At 36.9% G+C, this 16,196-nt stretch overlaps 1 pseudogene; it reads left to right on the forward strand.

The window, feature by feature from the left end:
• The first annotated feature begins 5,520 nt into the window (after positions 1 to 5,520).
• The window catches only part of LOC109066033, a 168,256-nt pseudogene continuing 157,580 nt past the window's right edge, over positions 5,521 to 16,196 (forward strand).

Consider the following 16,196-nt stretch of genomic DNA (forward strand, 5'->3'; position numbering starts at 1 on the left):
CTGTTGTCGGATAGAGAAAGAGTTGTGGAATATGTGTGCTTGACACCAATCTGTGATAATTACCAGAGGGGCCACCATCTCTCCCGCCTCCACTTGCCTTCTGCTGTCAATCAACAAGTCATTTCGGATCACAATTAAGTTACGGGAAAAGATACAAGGGAGGCCAATGGGTATAATTGAAAATAATTGAGCATGCGGCGGATTCGAGGAATCGCCTTTGCGGCACTCTCCGGAGGAGTCGTGAGGAGAGGTGACTGGAGAGAGTGTGCATAATGAACACAACAAAGCCTCTGATTTGATCCTTTCCACCCTGGAGGATATCAGCAGCTTATCGGAATAATCATACGCCACATGTCTCCATGTTGTGCATGAGGGAACGGAAATGGACCTTTGATCTGTAAACCTAAAGTGCTAGAAGCTGCATGCCAACTCGGCAGCCTGGGGGCTTTTGGATGGGAGAGATGCAGGAATATGAAGAGGATGCGGAGAAAAAGTGTCTGGGCGTGTGTCGCAGTGCATCCACGTGCAAGGACGTAGTCGTTTATATTTTAAAAGAATGTTTCACTCAAACATGAAAATTTGCTGTCCAAGATGTAGATGTGTTTGATTCTTCATCAGAAGAGATTTGGAGGAATTTAGTATTATATCATTGTGTTTGTAAGAAACAAATCCATCATTAAGGCCTTTCCTGAAAAAAATACCAGAATACTAGAATACCATAATCCATAATAATGCCTCCTCCTGTGAAAAAGTCCATTCCCTGTTGTCCTATCACATCAAATATCACCAACATATTTGTTTTTGACTGCTTTCACTTGAAAATGGTGATCGATCAGTATATATTTCTCTCGACTTTCACCAGAGAAAGCTATGTTCTTGATAGAAGATGCGTATTTAGTCAGAAGCAACAGTTTGGAGTTAAACACCTCTTACTGATGTATTTTTTTTTTTTACAAACATGCAGCTTTTTTCACAAGATGTTAATTGACGGACTGGAGATGCATGGATTACTTCTGGATTATAGTGATGTTTTTATCAGCTGTTTGGACTTTCATTCTGACTGCAAAGGATCCATTGGTGAGCAAGTGATCAAATGCAAAATTTCTCCAAATCTGCTCAGATAAAGAAACAAACTCATCTACATATTGGATGACCTGAGGGTGAGTAGAGTTACAACAAATAACCATCATTTAATTTTTTTTTTTATACACTTAAAAAACTCCTTTAAGCAACTGGAATGCTTGGGAATGCACGTGGAGGTGATGCACAGCATGTAGAAACGTACTTCCCACCAACACACACACACAAGCGTGCGTGGACGTGCTTCCTCTGTCTCCCCGTCCTCGAGAGCTACTTACCTTCTACTGCTTTTGAAAAAAGGAAAACATTTCTCTGTGCAATTTGCATTTCCATATGCTGGCACTGGCGCCATGGAAAGTGGATAATTGGGCTGATGGGCAATGTTGGTGAGAGAGGAATAGAGAAGGATAGAGAGAAGGCCGCCTGGAAAAAAAACGCAGCCATTACTGGACGTTTTTTCCCCTCCCCACCACCACTCGTCATTTCACCATCCACCTCTCAACCACTTGTGTTGCTGAAAAGATTTACCTTGGCCTCCCATTTTCACTCTTTCTGCACAACTCCCTCCCCCAGTCTATCTCTCGTGTGCACACGAACGCTCTGACTCTTTCTCATCCATATTCATCCAGCGTCTCCCTTGCTCCCTCTGTCACCCACAGCATGGCGTTAATACACCAATTAGCCCTGAGAGCAGATAATGGACTATTTCATATTGCAAAAAAGAAAGAGAAACAGATCGAGAGAGAGCGAGTGAGTAGCAGCAAGGTTTTGAGGTGCTACTATTTATGAAGATCCACCTGTCAGATGTAGGGCATCGATGATCGCTGATGGAAGATGAGGTCTTAAAGTGGTGTAGTAGAGCTTAAGAAAGCCATTGTATGATTGTTTCTTTTCTTGGGTCTTCCTTTTCTCAAGCAGTCACATTTCTCCCTGAAATGAGCTCTCACTGTGAGCAGGATGTAGCTCGTCTGAATCAATATACTGAATCTAATGAAATCTTTGCATTAAAGCAGAGAAAAACATGACATGTGGAGAGCTCTTCTCTTAGTTTGGCACTCATCGCTGTGTTCTTTTACTATGTCACGCAAAAATAAAAAAAGTTGACGCTTGGAATCTCTTCAGGTATTTCAGTGACCTTTGCAGCTTGAGATTTTGTTCTGGTTTACTGAATAAAGAGATAGGCAAGTGTGAATTTGTGATTTTTGTATTGAGCATGAGCATTAAACTCATCTTGCTCTGGATATGAATGATACCTCAGATGCATAGATATTACAAGTCTGGCCAATACCGACAAGCTAATCATACTTTTCACGGTATGGCTGTTGATAAATGGCCGGTATCGAAATTCTATATTAAGGCGTCTTTACACAGGTAGCCGAGTTAAGGCTTCTCTGTGCCTGCGCAAATTGAATGTAAAAATGCAATGCCACATAAAAGCCAGACTAAAGTTACCTGCTCTCACCCACCTCAGCCCCAAACTATACAGTTGTAATTGCTGTGTAAATGCATTCATGCCACCTCTTTAAAAACACCTAAATGTCACTTCATACTTGCAGAGTAAATTTGTCTTTTTAAATGTATTCATATTTATATAGCTTTCTAATCTTTTTGCATTCTATCTGCTTTGTTTTCTTTTAATTTATTATACAATTAACAAAAGCAAAAAAGACCTCTAACAATAGCTTGCTCTATTCTTTTTCTATTCTATCTGTTTTCTTTTTATTTATTATATTATTTAAAAAGCCCTTGCTATGTGTACTGTGTTAAGCTAACTGAGACTTGTTATAGCACTTGTATATCATTGCTTTTTTGTTGATTTTGATTGCTTCCATTGTCCTCATTTGTAAGTCGCTTTGGATAAAAGTGTCTGCTAAATGACTAAATGTAATGTAAGTGTAAATGTGTTTTTAAACAGTGAATTAAACAGACTAAAAATAAAATGTGTGAAAGCTACAAGTGAATTTAGGCATAACAACAATACAGTACAGTATGAAAAAATTACATTTAATTTGAGATTAGCTAAAGCTTACATTTAAGGGATAACTTAACAGAACACATTTTTGAATTCCACTGTGCTGCTTTACCATTGTTTTTCTTTTCTAACTTGTGCTAGACGGATGAGTTAGTGGTGCTCGTGTCTTTTGCAGTATGTCGTGCATGACACAGTGTTCTAAAAATGCTGCGCTCAAGATTTAATGCCTTAACTTTAAAAAAAATAAAATAAAAAATGTGTATCGAAATACACGTCTTGCATTTTTCAAAGCAAAGATGTGTTCTGTGTGAATTTACAGTGTAATAAAATGAATTATTTAAAAAAATAATACCATGTGAGTGTTAGATGACAGCAAGGGTAATATCTATGAAAAATAGGGGAAATGAGTATGTATAAATAAATGTACACCATAAATTAAAATATTGGATATTTAAATGCACATGCTTATTTACCGTGTTTTGTATTTGTATTATCTTTGCCATCATCAAATGTTCACATTGTACTATTTAAGATGAATTACATTTAATATAGAATTTATATTATTAATATCTGCTGATATGGTATTGGTATACCTAAACTCAAATTGAGCAGAGATGTTCTATTACAAATTTTCTATGACTAATTTTCATGTTTAGGAAGTTATTTATGTTATGTGGATGTGTGGATGGATGGAGAGAGAGAGCTAAGTTGACCACCATTCTCTTCCAGCATTTCACCACTGTCAGATTTATAGTTTGTATTTTTATCTAGTAAGCGTACCCATTTAGGTTGCACTTTTCACAGCTGAAATCCCAAGGCTATGATTGGACAAATCACAGCATTTGACTTGTTTTAACCAATTTTAGTAAATTGACTTAACATCAATTGGTTAGAAAACAGTCTTCCATCATATTTTGGAGCCCACTCTTTAGGTACAGCAGGATGCAATGTCACAAACATATAAACATGTCTGGAATATGCAGCTGAGTGATCAGTTTTACAATGCAAATGGTCAGGTTCACAGTGGAGTTGCTGCGTAATATAGATGTTACATTATTATCTAAATAATTCCTAGTGCTATATATGCATACACTTCATGTACATTAAAGTTATTCAATTCTATCCAATGGATATACTATACAGTTGAAAAAATAACTGCTTGGATTCTAGCTGCTTGTTTTGTAATATTTTTTAGTATTTTTAGTTCCAAGCTAAAAATGTATGGCTTTTATCAATTAAGAGCCACGGCTCTTATTTTAACAACAATAATCAGTTGTATATGAACTGGGAATGTGAAAGGTTATAAGTGACTCACTGTATCATTCACTCAGTCGATTCATTCAAACACTGATTGATTCTGGAATGCATTGTCTGGAGACACGACTGCTTCATGACTGATGCTGACTTCGTTTGTAACCATATTTTTTGGTGGGACAAAATTAGGTAGAGTTACTGGTGATATGATGACTAAAATGTAAGTTATACACAATATTACTTTAACTTACTGAACTGTAAGTAATAATATCAGCACGACTGTTATTACCTGATAGTCGAAACAACATCAGTCTTGTTTGTGTGACATTAGTTGAATACATAGACTAAAAATACATATGATTGTGTGCTTATGAAATTGGGATGGCAAGAGTAAAAGGAAGCAGAGAGGACATTAAATCCTTATAGATTATCTAAGAAAATCAAAAGTCTGAGCACATATTGCTGCTCTCTTGTCAGGGAAAATGGTCCGTTGCTCTGGCCAGAACTATTGAAAAAAGTAATTTGGTAATGAAAGGAAAATGTAGGCTATCCTGTTGACTTTGAGCCAGTTTCCTCTGATTTGACAGTTAATGTGATCATGACTGCCCTTCAAATAGAGCACTAACCAAATCCCTTAAGGTCAACACTGAATCTTAACGAAACAGGCTGTCACAGAGGACACTGGCATAGGCCAACTGTAATTGGTATGCAGCCTATATATAACTCATATGTGTGTGAGAATTAATTTTTAAACATATTTTTAATCACATGTCTTTATTGACCACATCTCTCAGTAATGATTAGACTAGTGAGTCTTGATTAAAACTGATTTTAAAAAGATAATGTAGCACTTTACAGTCTCTGTGTTACATGTATAATTAATTACTACACATCCATACTAATGTGTAGTAGACCTAATTATTGCATTGTGATTATTATTTTAAAGTCTATGTTCTCAATAAATATTGGCTAACACACATTGGCAATAGTAGTTTAAAAAAAAGTGATTTTTAAGTATATCTTTTGTGAGGGGAAAAAAAGAAAAAAGTTCATTAGGATTTTTTTTCTTTTAAAGACGTTTGTCTGTCTAGAAGGACACTCCCCCGACACAAGCACCGCCCCTTTCATATAGGCTTAGTCCCGCCCACGAACAGACCACGCCCACTTTAATACGCTCCTAAACAGTGAAAACTCAACTGAGAGGCGTCCCACGCCGAAAGCCATCTGAATAATCACACAATATCACCCCACCACACCATGCTGGACAGCAGACTTCAAGACATTTGTCGGATCAGTCAGGAGACCTTCATATTCACAACAGCTATAGTATTAGTTTAAATATAGCAGCCTTAAAAATAAACTGCATGTAAGCAAGTGCTTAATTATTTACCTGGTTGAATCAGTCAATGAATCAGTCACTGAGACTGATCAATAATACATTGTCATTTTGCGCACGGTCACGCAGGGTGCAAATTAATAAACCTGGATATGGTTTATTAATTTAGACGGGGTTCTGATAAGAAGTCAGTCGGTGTGCTGTGAGAGAGAAATACATCGACGTTACGCTTCTTCAGACGGAGGGAGTCAGAGCGACTGCTGGTTTCGAGGCGGGAGGACACATGGGTCGACACCACAACCTTTCATTTTTTGCTGTAATGTGTGTGTTAAATACGACGAGGAATCCGGTATGAACACTTACAGTCTTTCCAGCGTCCACTCCTGACGTTTCTGCGCGTCGGCGTTCTGCTTCTTGGATTTGGGGAGACGTTTCGCGTTATGTTCAGTGCTGAAAACGAGACTGCGGACGATATATTATTCGCTCATTCGCGTCTCATGTGGACTTATCATCAGTAAGTCGCGTGTCAAACATCGCATGACAATGCGAGTTGTTGCTTTGTTAGGATTTTGACGCGAGTGCGGTCATTTGAGTAGTAACTTAACATGTCGGTTTTTTTTCCGTCGTTTTACGCGTCTTTATCACGAATTTTCTCCCTCCGTTAATTCTATGGACTGCTCCATTCGGGCTATTCGTTTCTAATCTGCATGCAGCCGCACGAAGAAGGAGAAACCGACAGATAAACGACAGGAGGACTGAAGAATGAATGAGATTCACTGAAGAACAGGAGGAAACGCAGTAAGGTATGGACCCGTGGTTTTTTTTAAATAATGTTTTGGAAATGCTGCAGGAGGACACAGCACGGATATGTCTGTCACCTCTGGCACGTAACGAGGTTTATTTATTGGTGTTTTATTGATGTTTTATGCTTATGTATATAGACCACGCGCTCGCTCCTGATGCGTCAGACACAAATAAACGCTCGCGCGTAATGATAGATTCGCGCGGGTCATTTATATCCCGCAAAATGTCACATTTGACAATTTGATTCAACTATACACTATAACCTTTAGAGTTTATTAATAACCTGTATGTTTGCAAAATGAGCAAACATTTTTTAAAGTAGCTTCAAATATGTGTGCGTGTAAATTAGCTAACACTGAGAGACTGTCGTTATTGTGTTTTTTTTTTAGTCAGAAATCGTATTAAAATATTTTAGCACATTTTGCAGGTACTTACTGCAACGCAATGAACGCTGACAACATAAGTTACGCAGTTTTATTTGAGCTAACCTTTATTTAAATGGACGTAATGAGATATCATGAAATGAGGAGACATACAGAGAATCAGAAAGATCATGGCTTCTTATAACTCTATCACGTATCATCTATATCACATTTCTGTCCTGAAAAAGCGCGTTTTACCATTGATATCTAATTATATGTTAAAGGCCTGCAAGAAACCTCGAATTAAAGCACTCTAGTGTTACATGGTATAAAATCATCCAGTGCTCGACCTTTGCATGTCTTGAATGAACAGGCCTACGTGAGCAGTAATATAAGCATTAATGTCACAGTATTTACACACATTAATATAGCTAAATCACAAGGACACTAAAATATTACAGAGTCGAGTCTATGCAGAAGAGCACATTGCTTTCTGCTGGTAGGACAAGTGAAAGGCTGGGTGACATTTAGGTAAATGGACACGACTGGACCAAAGTTGAATCTCCTCAAAGCAGCAGGTTCCATTTTAAACGTCACGCCTCAGTGCGAGCAGAAGCCTCTTGATGTTGGTTTAGGTCTAAAATGCCAGTGCTCGGCTTCAGGACTGGTTCACTGCCAAACACTCATTCTGAACAGAGCGAAGGATTTATGCGTCTCTGTCCGAGTGTCAGAACAATTATTCTAAGCTCCGAGCAGATGAATTATAGTCAAGCATTAGCACAATATTAATGATAGCTCCCATTTTTATATTGTGGCAGTAATCATTGGAGAAATTTATTTGAGTCGCCTCTCCTTTGCTTTTGCCAAAGTGGCCAGTGCTCAGCATTTCCTGTGTATGATGAAAAGGATTTGATAGATTGGCCGCATCTGTGTCATCTTTATTTTGGCAGAGTTTTAACGGCAATGGTCTGGATTTGACATATGGATCCACATAGTGATTCAGTCATAGCAACATTATTGTCAGATGCATGATTTGTTAGCCCATTTTACCGTGCCTTGAAACAACGGCTGTGATGGTCAAGCTTCCAACGATGATTTTATTTCCCTCACAATCTAAAAGAAAACAACAAAGAGGAGAGTACAAAGTAAATTGTATACGGCAGTATTGCTCATGGACTAGTTGGGGGGGGGATATCATTAGAATTTCTATAGTAAATGTGCATTTATTATTATTATTATTATTGTTTAAAAATATTATTCAATTTATTTGCCCAAAATATTATTTAATTATCTTTATTATATATATATATTTTTTAATAAAAAAAAAAATTGTCTTTTTATGTGAAAGTTTGCATCACAGCATTTAGAATTTTTTGAGCATCTAACAGAGACAGCAACAGCAAGGTTCAGGTGATTTTTATTCAGTGGCGAAGCTTGTTCTGTGTGCTTTCCACTAAATACAGTTTGACATTTCCCCACTATTTTCTTCCGTATATCTTTAAACAAACAAAACCTTTGAGAACTGGGACTTGCACATTGTCCTAGTTTGACCTTCTGGATTGAAAGTTATGGAGAGCGCTTGTTCACGGCATTTAACGCTCCTTTGAATCATACCGACTCTCAGTTTTCTATCCTCCTCAAGTGCACTTAGCTGCATTAAGCAAAGGTGTGTGCAGATGGTCCAGGCCAGCTGCTGAGAGGACATATAATTTTTATTTTCTCTTGTTCAGAGCACCAGCGTCTCATGAGTGCACAAGGCCTGTGCTTTTTCGGTTACTGTTTTATTTTCTTTCTCCTTTTTAGAACAGATTCAGACCTTTGTCTCCTTCTGTTATCCTTCTTTCTCTCTGTCTGTTTCGCTGTATCTCTGGGCCCCCAGAGGGTTATGGTATTGTTATGCTGTCAATCATCCAGTAGTGTAAGATTTTTGCTGCTTGTAGCTTCCTGTAAGGCCTATTCAGAGGGAGTGTCCTCTGAGGTCCATATGGACACTGCAGCATATAAGGCTTTGTTTTGAAAAAGTAGCTAAAGCAAACATGAATAAATCATCATCAGATTTCAATGCAAAATATATATATTTTTACCATTGTTTTTATATTTGTAACTATTGATGGAGTTTTAAAATAGCACTTCATTTTACAGTGTCCTTGTTGTGTTACATGTACTTACTATAGCAAAAACAGTAAAGTACTGTATGTATAATTACATAGAGTAACCCTAAACAAAACCCTAATATATATACCCTATAACCCTAACCTTCACTTTATAGTAAGTATATGCAGTTCACTAATACTACTCAGTGTATATCTGTGTAATTACACTGTAACAGCATCACCTTAAAATACAATGTAAGCATATGTTGGTAAATTTTGTATAGCAGGAACAGTTTTAGTCTTTGTTTTATTTTGGGTGACTTTTGTAGTTGTTTGAAGTGAATAGATTAAATTTAGGTATCATTGAGTGACAAATTTGGCATCAAAATCAGTGTGAATCGTTTTGATGCAAAAGATTGTTTGCAAATATTTCATATGTCTGTTTAGTCGCAACAGCCTTGGCCTTTCTTCTGTTAGTTCATTATGTGTTGACAGTCAGTCATTGCATTATGAGACTGCTCATTACTGAATGAATGGGGTTTTTGCAACTCACCGGGGGAGACAGAGCGAAATATAGAAAGGAGTTTGTGTGGATGCTGTTGCAACTGTCCCAGTTGTTGTGCAAAGGCACAAAAGCAGCAGGAACTGGGCGTCCCTTTCCTCGCGGCCTTTGTGTCGTGAAGTGCTGTTTCTGAATGTGCGGATGAATGCAGCAGCCTGTAACTGCAGGCGCCAGGCATCAAGGCTTCTGCGTGAGTCTCAGAGAGCACGGTGGAAAAAAAACAACTACATCTGGAACCAGAGAAAAAGGAGTGTGCACCTCCATACACCACCGATCGGGAACCGTCGGCGTGATCGCGGAGCACAATGGAATGTCTTAATCAACAAGTGCATATGAATAGAAAAATCAATGAAAGCTCTTTTTCATAAATTGAGTGCATGTTAAATTAGCCGAATGGGTCCGTCTGGGCAGATAGTGGATTGTTTGGCTGCTGTCTTTGGATCATGTCTATCGACTCTGCGAGGGGGAGTGGGTTGCGTTGGTTTACAGCTGTGAAAGGCTAAAATAGAGCCCAATCAATGGAGCACTGAGATACGGGGGTTCAATTTACTTGGGGTATTGCTGTCAAAAGTGGCTCTGCCAGCTAAAGCTGTTCAAAATGGCTTCACACCCACTTCTGTCGCCAACACAATACCACTGTGTGATTGCTTAATATCACAATCCATCCAGGCCAAGACATTCCCCAATTAAAAGCGCCTTTTTGCTGCTTATGAGAAGCAGGCCAAAACAGCTCTGGTTATCCAACATATTTAACAAGACACGAAGCTGCTCCTGCTGTGGTATTTTTTTCCCAACTAGGATGCCGTTTGATGCAGATTTAGCAGCTAAAGGGAAAGCCAGAATCATTTCACTGATCATCACATAAAAGGGTGTTGCCATCTGCCACCGGCTGAACAAGCAACTATAGCTCATGATTTTGCGTTCTGTGTGGGAAGTTATGAAATGTTGCTGTGTATAATGCGCGTGCGAGCGGTACAGGACTGTACTAATCCATTTCTGCCTCGTCCTCATACACATTTGAATGTGGAATTCCACGGTGATTTGGTTTGAGTGAAATTCCTTGAAAACCTTCATTTGAAAATGAAATGGAAGAACTCGCTCGACGGGATACAAAATGTCAGTCGTGCATCATTCCGTTCACATCCTGTCAGTCAGCTCCCCGCGTGAGCGCCGGCCTGGAGTGGAAAGTCAAGCTGAAAGGAGTTGTGCAGGTGATGGAGGGAGCAGGAGAGAGTGTTGAATATAATAGCTTACAGACCTTAATAATAATAATAGCTCACAGACGTTCAACAGAACTCCAAGATAGACTTAATATCCGTCTTCCTACTAAACATTTATGCCGTGTGTGTTTCTAACCTGCTATATTTAGGGAGAAATAGCTAAAAATGTCTGCAGAAGTCAGCTAAATCTGGGCAACTTGGCGAAGTTGATTTTTCCTTGGACTGTGAAGGTTCTCAGCTAGCTGGTCACAGGTAATAATAATAATAGTAAATTTTATTATGATTAATAATAATAATAATATTATTATTATTATTATTATTATTATTATTATTATTATTATTATTACAATTTAATTTAATTAAAAATAATAAAATTAAATAATAGTTTTGGCACACATAGCAGAATGAGGCTACATCCACAAGCGTGCAAATAAACTTGGTTTCTAAAGTGATGTTTCATACTTGGTAAAATATAATAAATTAAAAATGAATAGCCTATTAATAAATGGATTATGAATAATGATATATGAATAAATATCAAATAATAATAATAATAAATTAACAAAATAACAACTATAGTAGCTGAAATAATTAATAATTAATAATAATCATAATCAAGTATAAATTAATAATAATAATAATAATAATAATAATAATAAATAATAATAATAATAATAATAATAATAATGTAACTGAATTAAATAATAATTTTGGCACAATTGGCAAAATGAAATCACATTCACAGGTTTGTAAAAATAATATTTGATAAAACAACAGTAATATTACTATTTAAATAATAATAATAATAATAATAATAATAATAATAATAATAATAATAAAAGTAAGTGAATTAAAATTAAATAATTTTGGCACAAATTAGCTAAATGAAACCACATCAGGTTTGTAAAAATAATATTGAATAAAATAACAGTAATATTACTATTTAAATAATAATAATAATAATAATAATAATAAAAAGTTTCAGTAACTCATGCACATACCACATATGTCACTAAATCGAGTTTCCCAGACATGCAGTGATAGACCTGGCCTGATCAATGGGGATCAATAGGCATGATAAGTGCAGTGTTTTGTCATGCCTGGTCATTTGTTAGCATTTTCTCCCAGCAGAATTCAGATATGTTAGGTACTAGTTTGCGTGTATGTGTTTGTCAAGGAGTTCTCTGAGCTGAGGGAGGAGGCACCACAGCTAACCAGCCGGGGACTAAAGGCAGCTGTTTGTTTGCCTGTTTGCAGAGAGAGGGAAGGAGGGGGGCAGGAGGGAGCCCTTGGAAAGAGAAGTGGAAGGGCAGTGTGGAAAAAAAAAAGAAAGAAAAGAAAACAAGAGGCAGTGTCAAAGCACAGCAGGAAGAAAAAAGTTAGCAGAGGAAGAATAATTCACACCCAAAAGAGGGAGAGAAAGAGCAAAAAGTCTTTCACGGACACACACTCTTAAGACGGACTCATTAGAGTAAGACTGGCTCCATACCAACATTGGCTTCGGTACGATACCAGCTCAGTTCCCCTCCACTGACACATCAATATCTAATTGGCCTACAAATAAACAGCCTCAGATGATGTTAAACGTTCTATTATGAAACTGGGTATTCACTGATGAATCATAACCTATGTTACCTGCATCTGTGCTGCAGGAATTATAAATGTATGTAGACATTTTATGCTTCTCATAATTGCAAAAAAATAACCTTTTGTGTAAATTAGGGGTTCACTGTTTTAGAATTAGCAATAACTCACCCCAAAAAAAATCACCGTCACTCGCCGGCTGTTGAGAACGCACTCAGGACAGTTCAGACTTTATGGTGAATCAGAGGTAAAAAACAATATAAATACTGTTCATTTTCTTGCACGGACCAATCGTTTTGTGTCTTTACACATCAGTGTATCGTCACGAGCCACAGGGTTTAATTTGGTTTTGTTTGTGTATGTATTTTTGACTCTCAAAGACGTGATTCCCATTCACTTCCATTATATGACTGACAGACTCCAACGGTTTGAGTTAAAAATCTTCGTTTGTGTTCTACTGAAGAAATAAAGTCACCTACATCTTAGATGCTCTGGGGGTAAGCAGATATACATCAAATTTTCATTTTTTGGGTGAACTATCCCTTTAACTAACTTTTTAGTTATGACATTAATGTTGCAAGATGCTGAAAATACAGTGAGATATCCATCTGGTGCTTGTTTACAAACATGAACAATTAAAAAATAGCACATATGGAATGCAAGAACGTGTCCTGAGTGAACAGCCCCCCAGGGCCGTCAGTCATAGCTCACAGTCTGACAGCACGAAGAAGATTCAAAGTCTTTATTGAACATTCTTAATTCAAACAGCGCAGACAGAATCAGACTTCAGTAGTCGTGAGCATGCTAAAGTCAGAGAGATGCATCTAGGGAAAACAAGGAGGTTTGGCTTACGATTGAAGCTGCAGATATAAACAGAATAACTGAGCAACTTAAAATGGTCCAGAATATAAACATAATATACCAGAAATTAAGCAAGAAAATAACAGTTGACTCACTTTGCTCAAATGGACTCATACAAATATGAATAATGACACATAACCTCTGTCAAAAGTTTCTTCTTTTAAAGTGTGCCATTTAATTCTCAATTGTAGATACTTATTATCTGTTAACTATTAGTATAATTAAAAATAATTATTAAATTTCTTAAATGATGCATTTTGGATTTTCAATCCTAGTCTCTCTCTTTTTGGTAGTCTTGTACCATTTTAATTGTTGCTCTAAAATTACAGCCTGACAGTCATTTACTAAACCAGCCACAGTTTAATGGTGGTATTTGAAGTAAAACCATAATGGCCACAAGTAATCACAATTTTCATTGTCTGGTCTTTTTAAACTTATTTGCTAGTTGCCTGGAAGCATTTATAAAAGCTATAAGTGCAGCTGCAGTTGTTGCATTACAAATGATGCAGATTTCCTCACTCCTCTAATAGATTATCCAGTATATGACATTTCCATCTGTTAGTTACAATAGTATTTCAGTGCCGGTAAGGGACTGCTAAGAGCACCTAAGCTGAACACAACACTGAACCGAATATGATTGAAAACTCTGTAACATCCCCACTAGCGCACATCACTTTACAGCAAAACAAATGTGCCTGCACTTCTGTCGCATCTGTCTAGTACTGTATATTCATCACAAATAGAGCAAAAAATGTTCAGCATGCAGCCGAGCGACAGTGGAAATGCACAGGCAATGGTTGAAACAGCTGGGCAGTTAATGGCAGCAGATTATGTGGTTCATTGTGAGTTGCAACCTATGATGCTGGCATTACCTTTAACACAAGCAGATTTGGAACAAACAAGGCAGTGTATTTATATCCACACACTTTTTTTTTTTTTTGGATGAATGATGAAAGATGTTTAACTCTAAAAGGATAATTCTATTTCTCAGGCAAAATGTAGCTATTTTCATGTTCACCCAAAAATGAAAATGTACTGAAAAATGTGCTTCATCCCAGTCCATCCAAGATGTAGATGAGTTTGCTTCTTCATTAGAACAGATTTAGAGAAATGTACCATTCACGAGCATCACTTGCTCATAAATGGATTCTTAGCAGTGAATGGGTGCCGTCAGAATGAGAGTCCAAACTGATAAAAGCATTACAATAATCCACAAGTAATTTTAACTTCAAACCATTGCTTCTAACTAGAACATAATCCATAATATTGCTTTCACCAGTGAAAAAGTAATTTCATCTGAATCAGGAGAGAAATATGCTTCTTACAAATATGATTTTTTTTCTTACAAGCGTGCAGATTTGCGCTTCACAAGACAATAACTGATGGACTGGAGGTGTGTGGATTATTGTGATGTTTTTATCAGGTGTTTGGACTCTCATTCTGACAGCACCCATTCAGCATATTTCTGTTTTTGGGTGAGCTACTTCTTTAATGTCATCTGTGTCATGTCACAGATTTGGAAAGAAAAAGGTATTTACAATACAATGCAATACCACCAGTTCTATAGATTGTCAGTGATTCCCAGCTCATACAATTGCACCAAACATTCTGAACAGAAGCTAGCATGCCTTCATGGCAACACATCCCATAATGAGTGCACTGTCCAATCAATGTGCAGCGCTGCCCCTCAGCAAAGTACCTGCTGACCTATGCAAAATCCACATGACCATAACAATGCCTCCAGTCCATGCCCAGGACTAATATCCATGCAGTTTACATTCTGTCGCAATCTAATGTCAACACTGTATCAGGTGTCTAACTCCTGGCTGATGTGCTATTAGACATTATAGATGCTGTTGACCTCATTATAACCAGTGCAAACCACTGTATTTAATGACCTGGCAGAGTTGAGTCTTGTGTGCGGCCCAATATAGGAGACACAGTGTGTTATTGTGCATATGAATGTTGTCTCTTAGCTAAAGGATGTGCGTGTTATTTTATCGCTTTTCTACTATTTTAAATTGCAATTAATACCTAAAAACCTAAATACTTATAGAAATTAATTTAATCAATAAGCAAATAGTTGATCAAAGTGATAGTAAAGACTTTTATAATGTCTTCTACTTCAAATAAATGCTGATCTTTAGAATATTCTAAATAATTATAAACAAAATGTGTAATGGTTTCCACAAAAATGTTAAGCAGCACAGCTGTTTTCAACATTGAAATTAATAAGAAGAAATCAAAATGGATAAAAATGATTTTAACATGATTTTTAAAAAAAATAATAATTTCTGAAGGATCATGTGACACTGAAAAATGGAGTAATGAATACTGAATATCCAGCCTTGTCATTGCAGGAATAAATTACATTTTAAAATGTATTCAAATAGAAAATGGATTTTTTGTAATTCTAATAATATACTGATTTTACTCTATTTTTGATCATAAATTATTTAGTAATAATTATTTAAATTATATATATTTTTAAAACGTATTATTTATAGTTATTTTTAATTACATTGATCAAATATATTAAGCTTTTATATTTTTTATATTTATAATATAATGACTTGTGGTGGTAGTGGGGGGTTGATAGGGGGCGCTGGCAAATGATGCAACGAAAGGCAGTTGTTAGAGGACCTTTAAAGCAGAAGCTACATTCTGATTGATTGAATGCAAACAAATGAATGAATGACATGGTCTTCCTATTAGAACTAACGCATACACTTTTCAGTGGCTTTACAACATCTTAATCAATCTTTTTGCCAAGTCATGGTCTCGGCTGGCACCCAGGTGCAAATAAAACACTTGGCATTTAAGTACCTCTGAATTTTTTGTTAAAATGAGTCATCCTTCTTTTCCCATGGATTCTTGTTTTCGCGCTGGCTTGATTTCTTCCAAAGATTGCTTATATCGATTGCCTGAATTAATGTAGTTTCAGCTCAAACAGAGGGTCATGCGGCTATGCAGAGCTCGACATGGTGATGAACTCTAATGCTTTGAAGGTACAATATCGATCTGGGTACCAACACTCTTTATTCTGTTATTTGTCTGAGAAAGGGATT

This window comes from Cyprinus carpio, chromosome B3, assembly GCF_018340385.1.
Source record: "Cyprinus carpio isolate SPL01 chromosome B3, ASM1834038v1, whole genome shotgun sequence".
In the NCBI taxonomy this organism is placed as follows: Eukaryota; Metazoa; Chordata; class Actinopteri; order Cypriniformes; family Cyprinidae; genus Cyprinus; species Cyprinus carpio.